General features: G+C 47.7%; 1 protein-coding gene across 1 annotated transcript in view; it reads left to right on the top strand.

Annotated features, from left to right (window-relative positions):
* Positions 1 to 12,414, top strand: part of LOC135532695 (tyrosine-protein kinase CSK-like) — a gene marked incomplete at its 3' end in the record, with an annotated part of 38,677 nt that continues 26,263 nt past the window's right edge. The window contains exon 1 of the mRNA XM_064960165.1: positions 1 to 471. The remainder of the gene's footprint in view (positions 472 to 12,414) is intronic.

Raw genomic sequence — 12,414 nt, 5'->3', positions numbered from 1 at the left:
AACTGCTACAGTTCTCGGCGACAATGTTCGAATGATAAATGCGATACATTTCTATCTTCAACGTTGTGAACTTTGCGCTCAGTGACCCTCTTGGCTAACTACGTGCATTTCGTACTATTAAGGCCGACAAAAACGGCGCAGGAGCACGATTTGAAGTTTTGTGCATTCATTTAGCTAGTTTTCACAGTCGGATTGATTTCCAGGAACACTGTGCTTCATCTCACTCGTTTTGTGACTGGGTTGAGTTGTTTCGATGGTTATATCGCTCGACGGTTGAGACTCCGCCGTGTTGTTTTTCATCAAGCTCAAGAACAATTGACTGCATCACCATTATTTATTTTTTGGGAATCGTTTTAACTGACTCGAATGTATATTTACAACTGTCTCTGACATCTATTCCATCCACGTGTTTGCCACCTCTGCGTTCTTCTCATAGAGATGTATCGATTGACGTTTTGTTCCATTTGATAGGTAAGATGTTAAAATTGTTGCAACATCCGCTGCTGCTATTAGTACTGTGTTCTGAAATTGACCGCAGAGTCATTTAGCCTTTATTTTTGTTAGTCAAACAAACAAAATGGACTGATCCGTATTCATGAGTGGACCTCCGTAGAAGACTTATAACAATCTAGTTGTTTGCATCGTGTGTTTTTACTCACTCGGCATCTTCCAAAACCACAGGTATTGTCTGCTGTTTATCATAGTTGAAGAGGGATTGGTTGGTCAGAATCTTGAGTTGTAGGGGCCTGTTTAGGTTCTGGTCCCCCAAAAACGGTTTACTGTGTAGAGAATAGGATGCTATTTGGGAAACAGTCACATTTTTGTACAGTAGCCGAGTCACACAGCCGAACGGATGACACAGTTCAAGGAACTGAAGCTCAGACGTATCGTTTCATCTCATTGCGTGATTTGAAATATTGGTGTGAATCGAATACTTAGGCTCAGCCTTGTAGTAAGGCAGTGTTTTAAACCCTAGCGATCTGCTATGAATGTAATTGCGATGACCACTTGTTCTGAATCCTACCAGCCTTTTGGGCATCATGCTAAGGGGATTGATTGCACTCTGTCTGCACCGGGTGTATGGCACAAATATAGTATAGTGATTTTAACAGACGCTCTTATCCTGACGCAGATATCAGTAGCCTGCCTATATGTACCACCCACCAAGGAGATACAGCATGCCTTAACCATGTGATGGGAAGGGAGTCATAATTATTCTCCCTTCTCTCTCTCTCTCTATGCCCCTCTCTCTCTCTATGCCCTCTCTCTCTCTATGCCCCCTCTCTCTATGCCCTCTCTCTATGCCCCTCTCTCTCTCTATGCCCCCTCTCTCTCTATGCCCCCCTCTCTCTCTATGCCCCTCTGCTCTCTCTATGCCCCTCTCTCTCTCTATGCCCCCTCTCTCTCTCTCTATGCCCCCTCTCTCTCTATGCCCCTCTCTCTCTATGCCCCTCTCTATGCCCCCTCTCTATGCCCCCCTCTCTATGCCCCCCTCTCTCTCTCTCTATGCCCCTCTCTCTCTCTCTCTATGCCCCTCTCTCTATGCCCCTCTCTCTCTCTATGCCCTCTCTCTCTCTCTCTCTCTCTCTCTATGCCCCTCTCTCTCTCTCTCTATGCCCCTCTCTCTCTAGCCCCTCTCTCTTTCTCTCTATGCCCCCTCTCTCTTTCTCTCTATGCCCCTCTTTCTCTCTATGCCCTCTCTTTCTCTCTATGCCCCCTCTCTCTCTATGCCCCCCTCTCTCTCTATGCCCCCTCTCTCTATGCCCCTCTCTCTCTCTCTATGCCCCTCTCTCTATGCCCCCCTCTCTCTCTCTATGCCCCCTCTCTCTCTCTCTATGCCCCCTCTCTCTCTATGCCCCTCTCTCTCTCTCTATGCCCCTCTATGCCCCCCCTCTCTCTCTCTATGCCCCTCTCTCTCTCTATGCCCCTCTCTCTCTCTATGCCCTCTCTCTCTCTATGCCCCTCTCTCTCTATGCCCCTCTCTCTCTATGCCCCTCTCTCTCTCTCATGCCTCTCTCCTCTCTCTCTCTCTCTCTATGCCCCTCTCTCTCTCTCTCTCTCTCTCTCTCTCTCTATGCCCCTCTCTCTCTCTCTATGCCCCTCTCTCTCTCTAGCCCCCTCTCTCTTTCTCTCTATGCCCCCTCTCTTTTCTCTCTATGCCCCCTCTCTCTTTCTCTCTATGCCCCCTCTCTTTTCTCTCTATGCCCCCTCTCTCTTTCTCTCTATGCCCCCTCTCTTTCTCTCTATGCCCCTCTCTCTTTCTCTCTATGCCCCCTCTCTCTCTATGCCCCTCTCTTTCTCTCTCTCTCTCTATGCCTCTCTCTCTATGCCCCCTCTCTCTCTCTTCGTCTCTCTCTCTATGCCCTTCTCTCTTTCTCTTAAGACTCTCTCTCTATGCCCTTCTTTCTTTCTCTTCGTCTCTCTCTATGCCTCTCTCTCTCTATGCCCCTCTATGCCCCTCTCTCTATGCCCTCTCTCTCTCTATGCCCTCTCTCTCTCTATGCCCCTCTCTCTCTCTATGCCCCTCTCTATGCCCCTCTCTCTCTATGCCCCTCTCTCTATGCCCCTCTCTCTCTCTATGCCCCTCTCTCTCTCTATGCCCCTCTCTCTCTATGCCCCTCTCTCTCTCTATGCCCCCTCTCTCTATGCCCCTCTCTCTCTATACCCCTCTCTCTCTATACCCCTCTCTATGCCCCCTCTCTCTATGCCCCTCTCTCTCTCTATGCCCCTCTCTCTCTATGCCCCTCTCTCTCTATGCCCCCTCTCTCTCTCTATGCCCCCTCTCTCTCTATGCCCCCTCTCTCTCTATGCCCCCTCTCTATGCCCCCTCTCTCTCTCTATGCCCCCCTCTCTCTCTCTATGCCCCCTCTCTCTCTCTATGCCCCCTCTCTCTCTCTATGCCCCCTCTCTCTCTCTATGCCCCCTCTCTCTCTATGCCCCCTCTCTCTCTATGCCCCCTCTCTCTCTATGCCCCCTCTCTCTCTATGCCCCCTCTCTCTCTATGCCCCCCTCTCTCTCTCTATGCCCCCTCTCTCTCTCTATGCCCCCTCTCTCTCTCTATGCCCCCTCTCTATGCCCCCTCTCTCTATGCCCCCCTCTCTCTCTATGCCCCCTCTCTCTCTATGCCCCCTCTCTCTCTCTATGCCCCCTCTCTCTCTATGCCCCCTCTCTCTCTCTATGCCCCCTCTCTCTATGCCCCCTCTCTCTGCCCCCTCTCTCTGCCCCCCTCTCTCTCTCTGCCCCCTCTCTCTCTCTCTGCCCCCTCTCTCTCTCTCTCTCTGCCCCCTCTCTCTCTCTCTATGCCCCCTCTCTCTCTCTCTCTATGCCCCCCTCTCTCTCTCTCTATGCCCCCTCTCTCTCTCTATGCCCCCCTCTCTCTCTCTCTATGCCCTTATCTCTCTCTCTATGCCCCCTCTCTCTCTCTCTATGCCCTTATCTCTCTTTCTCTCTATGCCCTCTCTATCTCTCTCTATGCCCCCCTCTCTCTCAATTCAATTCAAGGGGCTTTATTGGCATGGGAAACATGTGTTAACATTGCCAAAGCAAGTAAGGTATATAATATATAAAGTGAAATAAACAATAAAAATTAACAGTAGACATCACACATACAGAAGTTTCAAAACAATAAAGACATTACAAATGTCGTATTATATATATATATATATATATATATATATATATATATATATATATATATATATATATATATACAGTGTTTTTACAATGTGCAAATGGTAAAGGACACAAGATAAAATAAATAAGCATAGATATGGGTTGTATTTACAATGGTGCGTGTTCTTCACTGGTTGCCCTTTTCTCGTGGCAACAGGTCACAAATCTTGCTGCTCTGATGGCACACTGTGGAATTTCACCCAGTAGATATGGGAGTTTTTCAAAATTGGATTTGTTTTCGAATTCTTTGTGGATCTGTGTAATCTGAGGGAAATATGTCTCTCTAATATGGTCATACATTGGGCAGGAGGTTAGGAAGTGCAGCTCAGTTTCCACCTCATTTTGTGGGCAGTGAGCACATAGCCTGTCTTCTCTTGAGAGCCATGTCTGCCTACGGCGGCCTTTCTCAATAGCAAGGCTATGCTCGCTGAGTCTGTACATAGTCAAAGCTTTCCTTAATTTTGGGTCAGTCACAGTGGTCAGGTATTCTGCCGCTGTGTACTCTCTGTGTAGGGCCAAATAGCATTCTAGTTTGCTCTGTTTTTTTGTTAATTCTTTCCAATGTGTCAAGTAATTATCTTTTTGTTTTCTCATGATTTGGTTGGGTCTAATTGTGCTGCTGTCATGGGGCTCTGTAGGATGTGTTTGTGAACAGAGCCCCAGGACCAGCTTGCTTAGGGGACTCTTCTCCAGGTTCATCTCTGTAGGTGATGGCTTTGTTATGGAAGGTTTGGGAATCCTTTTAGGTGGTTATAGAATTTAACAGCTCTTTTCTGGATTTTGATAATTAGTGGGTATCGGCCTAATCTCTCTCTCTCTCTCTATGCCCCCCTCCCTCTCTCTCTCTATGCCCCCCTCCCCTCTCTCTCTCTATGCCCCCCCCCTCTCTCTCTCTATGCCCCCTCCCCTCTCTCTCTCTATGCCCCCCCCTCCCCTCTCTCTCTCTATGCCCCCCCCCCTCCCCTCTCTCTCTCTATGCCCCCCTCTCTCTCTCTCTCTCTCTCTCTCTCTCTCTCTCTCTATGCCCCTCTCTCTCTCTATGCCCCTCTCTCTCTCTCTCTCTCTATGCCTCTCTCTCTCTCTATGCCCCCCCCTCTCTCTCTCTCTCTCTCTCTCTATGCCCATCTCTCTCTATGCCCCTCTCTGCCACTTCCTTTGGCTCGCTGGGTGCAATAGCGGCAGCTGTCAGAACCACCAGACATCCTCCCACACAGCCTCCGCTCTGTCCTCATCTCCCATCGCCTTTTCCCCCTCTCCTTCTCGCCTTTGAGCTCACAGAAAGGCTGCATTATCCCTGTTAGGTACAAGGGGCCAAAATAGAGTGGCAGAGGGAATGGCCGAGCCCGCAGAGGGTAAACTGACTGCTTCTGAAGAGGGTGTCACTGAGCCTTCAGCATCGCCAGACCAGAAACATGTTATCTGTAGAGACAGTGGGCGGCAGCTTGCAGAGACAGTGGGCGGCAGCTTGCAGAGACAGTGGGCGGCAGCTTGCAGAGACAGTGGGCGGCAGCTTGCAGAGACAGTGGGCGGCGGCTTGCAGAGACAGTGGGCGGCGGCTTGCAGAGACAGTGGGCGGCGGCTTGCAGAGACCGTGGGCGGCGGCTTGCAGAGACCGTGGGCGGCGGCTTGCAGAGACCGTGGGCGGCGGCTTGCAGAGACCGTGGGCGGCGGCTTGCAGAGACCGTGGGCGGCGGCTTGCAGAGACCGTGGGCGGCGGCTTGCAGAGACCGTGGGCGGCGGCTTGCACAGACCGTGGGCGGCGGCTTGCACAGACCGTGGGCGGCGGCTTGCACAGACAGTGGGCGGCGGCTTGCACAGACAGTGGGCGGCGGCTTGCACAGACAGTGGGCGGCGGCTTGCACAGACAGTGGGCTTGCAGAGACAGTGGGCTTGCAGAGACAGTGGGCGGCGGCTTGCAGAGACAGTGGGCTTTACAGAGACAGTGGGCTTGCAGAGACAGTGGGCTTGCAGAGACAGTGGGCTTGCAGAGACAGTGGGCTTGCAGAGACAGTGGGCTTGCAGAGACAGTGGGCTTGCAGAGACAGTGGGCAGCCTTTGTTTTTGCACCCTTTTGGAGGACTTGGCTGAAAAAGGGCTTTAACAACTCGTTTGTATTTGCGGATGATGATGTATTGCTGTTTGGTGTCCTTTTAAATTTCAAGTTAAGTATGCCGTAATAAATACATGGGAAATCTTACTCAGCTGAGCTTGCACATAAAAAACAAAAAAACAAAACATTCACAGCAACTAACTCGGGTTCATATAATACCCTTTGGCCAAGCAATAGTGTGTGTGTCAGTCTTAGAGAGAAAATGGTCGCCTTGGGCCAAGGCAGTAGTTCTCCCAGTTAGGTCACTGACCTCTGGCTCTGACCCTCTCTATAAACAATAGCCAGCATACAGAGTTGCAGTTCTCACACACAGAGAGCTCCTTTGTAGCCGGATGGAGCTAAACAACAGAGAGAATAGTCAAATGGCAAACCAGTGAAGGAAAGAATTGAGCCGGATGGAACTAAATGAGTTAAACTGTTACCCTGACTTGCGGACTGGTGCCTAGCTTGAGCAACACATGGAGCTGTGCAGAACAAAAGCTCTTAGCACTATTGTGGTTGCAGCAACATGCATTCTGACTCTGCCTGAAGTGTCTAGCTTGGAATCTGAACTGATATGTGCCGTTTCACTTCACCATGTCAATGGGAGTATATCAGTTTGAGTTCCAGGCTATATAGTTGCCGTGGCTACCAGTGAAATGCTCAAGGCTGCCTAACTAATGCTGTAGGTGCTATCCACTTCTCAGCCAATCAGATAATGCCAGGTCACATATATATCATCATCAGGCATATCCAGGTCAGTTAAGGGTCTGTCCTAATGTGATTGACTGTGCTTTAGAATAGATTGGTATACTTGTAAAATCCCATAGAGAAATTGACTCCGGACAGGTATATTTGACATGCAATTTCTATGTTGTTGTCTTAGGTCTCTATGTAGTGTTGTCTGTCTCTTGTCGTGATGCGTGTTCTGTCCTATATTTATATTTTATTCATTTATTTTTAATCCCAGCCCCCGTCCCCACAGGAGGCCTTTGGGTGGGCCGTCATTGTAAATAAGAGTTTGTTCTTAACGGACTTGCCTAATTAAATCATAAAATAAAAAAAAATACAGATAACATACATCAGATGACATAGCCTACTTACATAACCAGACATATAAATACACAGTATTGCCACAACTATATCTTCTACTGTGTTTCATTTCTACGAGCACCAACGTGAAGTCCACAGGAGCATGGCAAATTGAATGTCAAATGAAAGCGAAGAGTCTATATTTTTTGTTGTTGAGATTAAGGCATATATACATTTTTAACCATTGTCCATCCTAAAAATGAAGTATAAACAAAGGCTTAGATTTGTGATCAAACATATGGAACAAGGGGGTGTTATGAAACATCTACCAGAAAAAGTCTTTAAGTTATTCGAAATGCATGAAAACAATGTTGAACTAAAGACTCCTGCCAACTAATAAACACTTTACATTCAGAAAGTATTCAGACCCCTTCACTTTTTTCCACATTTTGTTACATTACAGACTTGTTCTAAAAGGGATTCAATTGTTTTTTCCCCTCTACACACACACTACCCCATAATGACATCACACTACCCCATAATGACATCACACTACCCCATAATGACATCACAATACCCCATAATGACATCACACTACCCCATAATGACATCACACTACCCCATAATGACATCACACTACCCCATAATGACATCACACTACCCCATAATGACATCACACTACCCCATAATGACATCACAATACCCCATAATGACATCACACTACCCCACAATGACATCACAATACCCCATAATGACATCACAATACCCCATAATGACATCACACTACCCCATAATGACATCACACTACCCCATAATGACATCGCACTACCCCATAATGACATCACAATACCCCATAATGACATCACAATACCCCATGACATCACACTACCCCATAATGACATCACAATACCCCATGACATCACACTACCCCATAATGACATCACAATACCCCATAATGACATCACACTACCCCATAATGACATCACAATACCCCATAATGACATCACAATACCCCATGACATCACACTACCCCATAATGACATCACAATACCCCATAATGACATCACACTACCCCATAATGACATCACACTACCCCATAATTACATCACACTACCCCATAATGACATCACACTACCCCATAATGACATCACAATACCCCATAATGACATCACAATACCCCATAATGACATCACAATACCCCAATAATGACATCACAATACCCCAATAATGACATCACAAAAACAGGTATTTTTTGGTACATTTTAGCAAATGTACCAAAAATAGAAAACTGATATCACGTTTACATAAGTATTCAGACCCTGTACTCAGTACTTAGTTGAAGCACCTCTGTCAGCGATTACAGCGTTGAGTCTTCTTGGGGAATGATGCTACAAGCTTGTCACACCTGTATTTGGGGAGTTTCTCCCATTCTCTGCAGATCCTCTCAAGCTCTGTCAGGTTGGATGGGGAGTGACGCTGCACAGCTACTTTCAGGTCTCTCCAGAGATGTTCGATTAGGTTCAAGTCGGGGTTCTGGCTGGGCCACTCAAGGACATACAGACACTTGTCCTGAAGCCACTCCTGCGTTATCTTGGTTGTGTGCTTAGGGTCGTTGTCCTGTTGTTACTACTGCAGCTGTTTCTACTGTTACTACTGCAGCTGGTTCTACTGCAGTGTTTCTACTGTTACTACTGCAGCTGTTACTACTGCAGCTGTTTCTACTGTCACTACTGCAGCTGTTTCTACTGTCACTACTGCAGGTGTGTAGTAACAGCAGTAGTAGTAGCAGTAGTAGTAGTAGCAGTAGTAGTAGTAACAGCAGTAGTAGTAGTAACAGCAGTAGTAGTAGTAACAGCAGCAGTAGTAGTAACAGCAGCAGTAGTAGTAACAGCAGCAGTAGTAGTAACAGCAGCAGTAGCAGCAGCAGCAGTAGTAGTAACAGCAGCAGTAGCAGCAACAGCAGCAGCAGTAACAGCAGCAGTAGTTGTAACAGCAGCAGTAGAAAGCAGCAGCAGCAGCAGTAGTAGTAGCAGCAGCAACAGCAGCAGCAGTGTAGTAAGCAGCAGTAGCAGCAGCAGTGCAGCAGTAACAGCAGCAGCAGTAGTAGCAACAGCAGCAGCAAGCGTTGTAGCAGCAGCAAAGTTGCCAACAGCAGCAGCAGTAACAGTTAGTAGCAGCAGCAACAGCGGTAGCAGTAGTAACAGCAGCAGCAGTAGCAACAGCAGCAGTAGTAACAACAGTAGTAGCAGCAACAGTGGTGTAGTGCAGTAACAGCAGCAGTAGTAACAGCAGTGCAGTAGTAGTAGCAGCAACAGTGGTAGCAGTAGTAGTGGTAGTAGGTGCAGCAGCAGCAGTAGCAGCAGTAGCAGCAGTAGTAGCAGCAGTAGCAGCAGCAGCAGCAGAAGTAGTAACAGTAGTAGTAACAGCAGTAGTAGTAACAGCAGTAGTAGTAGCAGCAGTAGTAGTAGTAGTAGTAGTAGTAGTAGTAGCAACGTTGTAACAGCAGCAACAGCAGCAGCAGCAGTGGTAGCAGTTGGTAGTAACGGTAGTAACAGCAGTAGTGGTCAGCAACAGCAGCAGTAACAGTAACAGCAGCAGTAAACAGTAGTAACAGTAACGTAGTAGTGGCAGCAGTAGTAGTAACAGCAGCAGTAGTAGTAACAGTAGTGTAGCAGCAGCAGCAACGTGGTAACAGCAGCAGTAGTAGTAACAGCAGCAACAGTAGTAACAGCAGCAGCAACAGTAACAGTAGTAGCAGTAGTAGTAACAGCAGCAGTGGTAGTAACAGCAGCAGTAGTAAAGGTAGTAGTAAGTAGTAGCAACAGTGCAGCGTAGTGTAACGGCAGGCAGCAGTGAAAGCAGTGGTAGTAGCAGTGCAGTAGTGGTAACAGCAGCAGTAGGTAAGCAGCAACGTAGTGGTAACAGCAGTGGTAACAGCAGCAGTGCCGTAACAGCGGCAGCAGTGGTAACAGCAGTAGTAGTAGTAGTGCAGTGGTAGTAACAGCAGCAGTGGTAGTAGTGCAGCAGTGTAGTAACAGCAGCAGTAGTGCTGCTAGTTGTGGTGGTGGTAGTAGTAGTAACAGCAGGTAGTAGTAGCAGTAGTAGTAGTAGTAACAGCAGTAGCAGTGGTGTGGTAACAGCAGTAGCAAATGTTGGTAACAGTGGCAGTGTAGTGCCAGCGGTGGCAGTAGCAGCAGTAGTAGCAGTAGTAGTAGCAGCACAGCAGTAGTAGTGGCAGCAGCGTAGGTAACAGCAGCAGCGGTAGTAAGCAGGTGGTAGTAACAGCAGTTGCCAGCAGTAATAGTAGTAACAGCAGCGGCAGAGTAGTGGCAGCAGTGGTAGTAACAGCAGCGGTGGTGTTGCAGCAGCGTGGTGGTAACAGCAGCAGCAGTAGTAGTAACAGCAGCAGCAAGTAGTAGCAGCAGCAGTAGTAGTAACAGCAGCAGTAGTAGTGGTAACAGCAGCAGTAGTAGTAACAGCAGCAGCAGTAGTAACAGCAGCAGTAGCAACGTTGCAGCAGCAGTAGCAGTAACAGTGGTAGCAGTAACAGCGGCTAGTGGTAGCAGCAACAGCGGCAGTGGTAACAGCAGCAGGTAGTGGTAGCAGCAGCAGTAACAGCAGCAGCAGTAGCAACAGCAGTGGTAGTGGTAACAGCAGTGGTAGTAGTAACAGCAGCAGCAGTAGTGGTAAAGCAAGGGTGGTAGCAGCAGCAACAGCAGTAGTAGTAGTAACAGCAGGTGGTAGTAGCAACAGCAGTAGTAGCAGCAGCAACAGTGGTAGTAACAGCAGTAGTAGTGGTGGTGCAGCAGCAGCAGCAGCAGCAGCAGCAGTAGTAGTAGTGGTCGCAGCAGTAGCAGTAGTAACAGCAGTGGTAGTGCAGCACCGTAGTAGTAGCAGTAGTAGCAGCAGCAGCAGCAAACAGCAGTAGTAGTGGCAGCAGCAGTAGTAGTAGCAGCAGCAGTAGCAGCAGCGGTAGTAGTAGTAGTGGTGGTAGCAGCAGTAGTAGGCAGCAGTAGTAGTAGTAGCAGTAGTAACAGCAGTAGTAGTAGCAGCAGTAGTAGTAACAGTAGTAGCAGCAGTAGTAGTAGTAACAGCAGCAGTAGTAGTAACAGCAGCAGTAGTAGTGGTAGTAACAGCAGCAGTAGTGACAGTAGAAACAGCTGCAGTAGTGACAGTAGAAACAGCTGCAGTAGTAACAACTGCAGTAGTAACAGTAGAAACACTGCAGTAGAACCAGCTGCAGTAGTAACAGTAGAAACAGCTGCAGTAGTAACAGCAGAAACAGCTGCAGTAGTGACAGTAGAAACAGCTGCAGTAGTGACAGTAGAAACAGCAGCAGTGGTGACAGTAGAAACAGCTGCAGTAGTGACAGTAGAAACAGCTGCACTAGTGACAGTAGAAACAGCTGCAGTAGTGACAGTAGAAACAGCTGCAGTAGAAACAGCTGCAGTAGTAACAGTAGTGACAGTAGAAACAGCAGCAGTAGTGACAGTAGAAACAGCTGCAGTAGTGACAGTATAAACAGCTGCAGTAGAAACAGCTGCAGTAGTAACAGTAGTGACAGTAGAAACAGCAGCAGTAGTGACAGTAGAAACAGCAGCAGTAGTGGCAGTAGAAACAGTAGAAACAGCTGCAGTAGAAACAGCAGCAGTAGAAACAGTAGAAACAGCTGCAGTAGAAACAGCTGCAGTAGTAACAGTAGAAACAGCTGCAGTAGTGACAGTAGAAACAGCTGCAGTAGTAACAGTAGTGACAGTAGAAACAGCTGCAGTAGTAACAGTAGAAACAGCTGCAGTAGTAACAGTAGAAACAGCTGCAGTAGTAACAGTAGAAACAGCTGCAGTAGTAACAGTAGAAACAGCTGCAGTAGTAACAGTGGAAACAGCTGCAGTAGAAACAGTAGAAACAGCTGCAGTAGTAACAGTAGAAACAGCTGCAGTAGTAACAGCAGAAACAGCTGCAGTAGTAACAGCAGAAACAGCTGCAGTAGTAACAGCTGCAGTAGTAACAGTAGAAACAGCTGCAGTAGAACCAGCTGCAGTAGTAACAGTAGAACCAGCTGCAGTATAACCAGTAGAACCAGCTGCAGTAGTAACAGTAGAACCAGCTGCAGTAGTAACAGCAGAAACAGCTGCAGTAGTAACAGCAGAAACAGCTGCAGTAGAAACAGCTGCAGTAGAAACAGCTGCAGTAGAAACAGCTGCAGTAGAAGCAGTAGAAACAGCTGCAGTAGAAACAGCTGCAGTAGAAACAGCTGCAGTAGAAACAGTTGCAGTAGTGACAGTAGAAACAGCTGCAGTAGAAACAGTAGAAACAGCTGCAGTAGTAACAGTAGAAACAGCTGCAGTAGTAACAGCAGAAACAGCTGCAGTAGAAACAGTAGAAACAGCTGCAGTAGAAACAGCTGCAGTAGAAACAGCTGCAGTAGAAACAGCTGCAGTAGTGACAGTAGAAACAGCTGCAGTAGTGACAGTAGAAACAGCTGCAGTAGTGACAGTAGAAACAGCTGCAGTAGTGACAGTAGAAACAGCTGCAGTAGAGACAGCTGCAGTAGTGACAGTAGAAACAGCTGCAGTAGTGACAGTAGAAACAGCTGCAGTAGTGACAGCTGCAGTAGTAAC

This window comes from Oncorhynchus masou, unplaced genomic scaffold, assembly GCF_036934945.1.
Source record: "Oncorhynchus masou masou isolate Uvic2021 unplaced genomic scaffold, UVic_Omas_1.1 unplaced_scaffold_1990, whole genome shotgun sequence".
In the NCBI taxonomy this organism is placed as follows: Eukaryota; Metazoa; Chordata; class Actinopteri; order Salmoniformes; family Salmonidae; genus Oncorhynchus; species Oncorhynchus masou.
The sequence above is the reverse complement of the archived record's forward strand: the minus strand, read 5'-3'. Positions and strand labels throughout refer to the sequence as shown.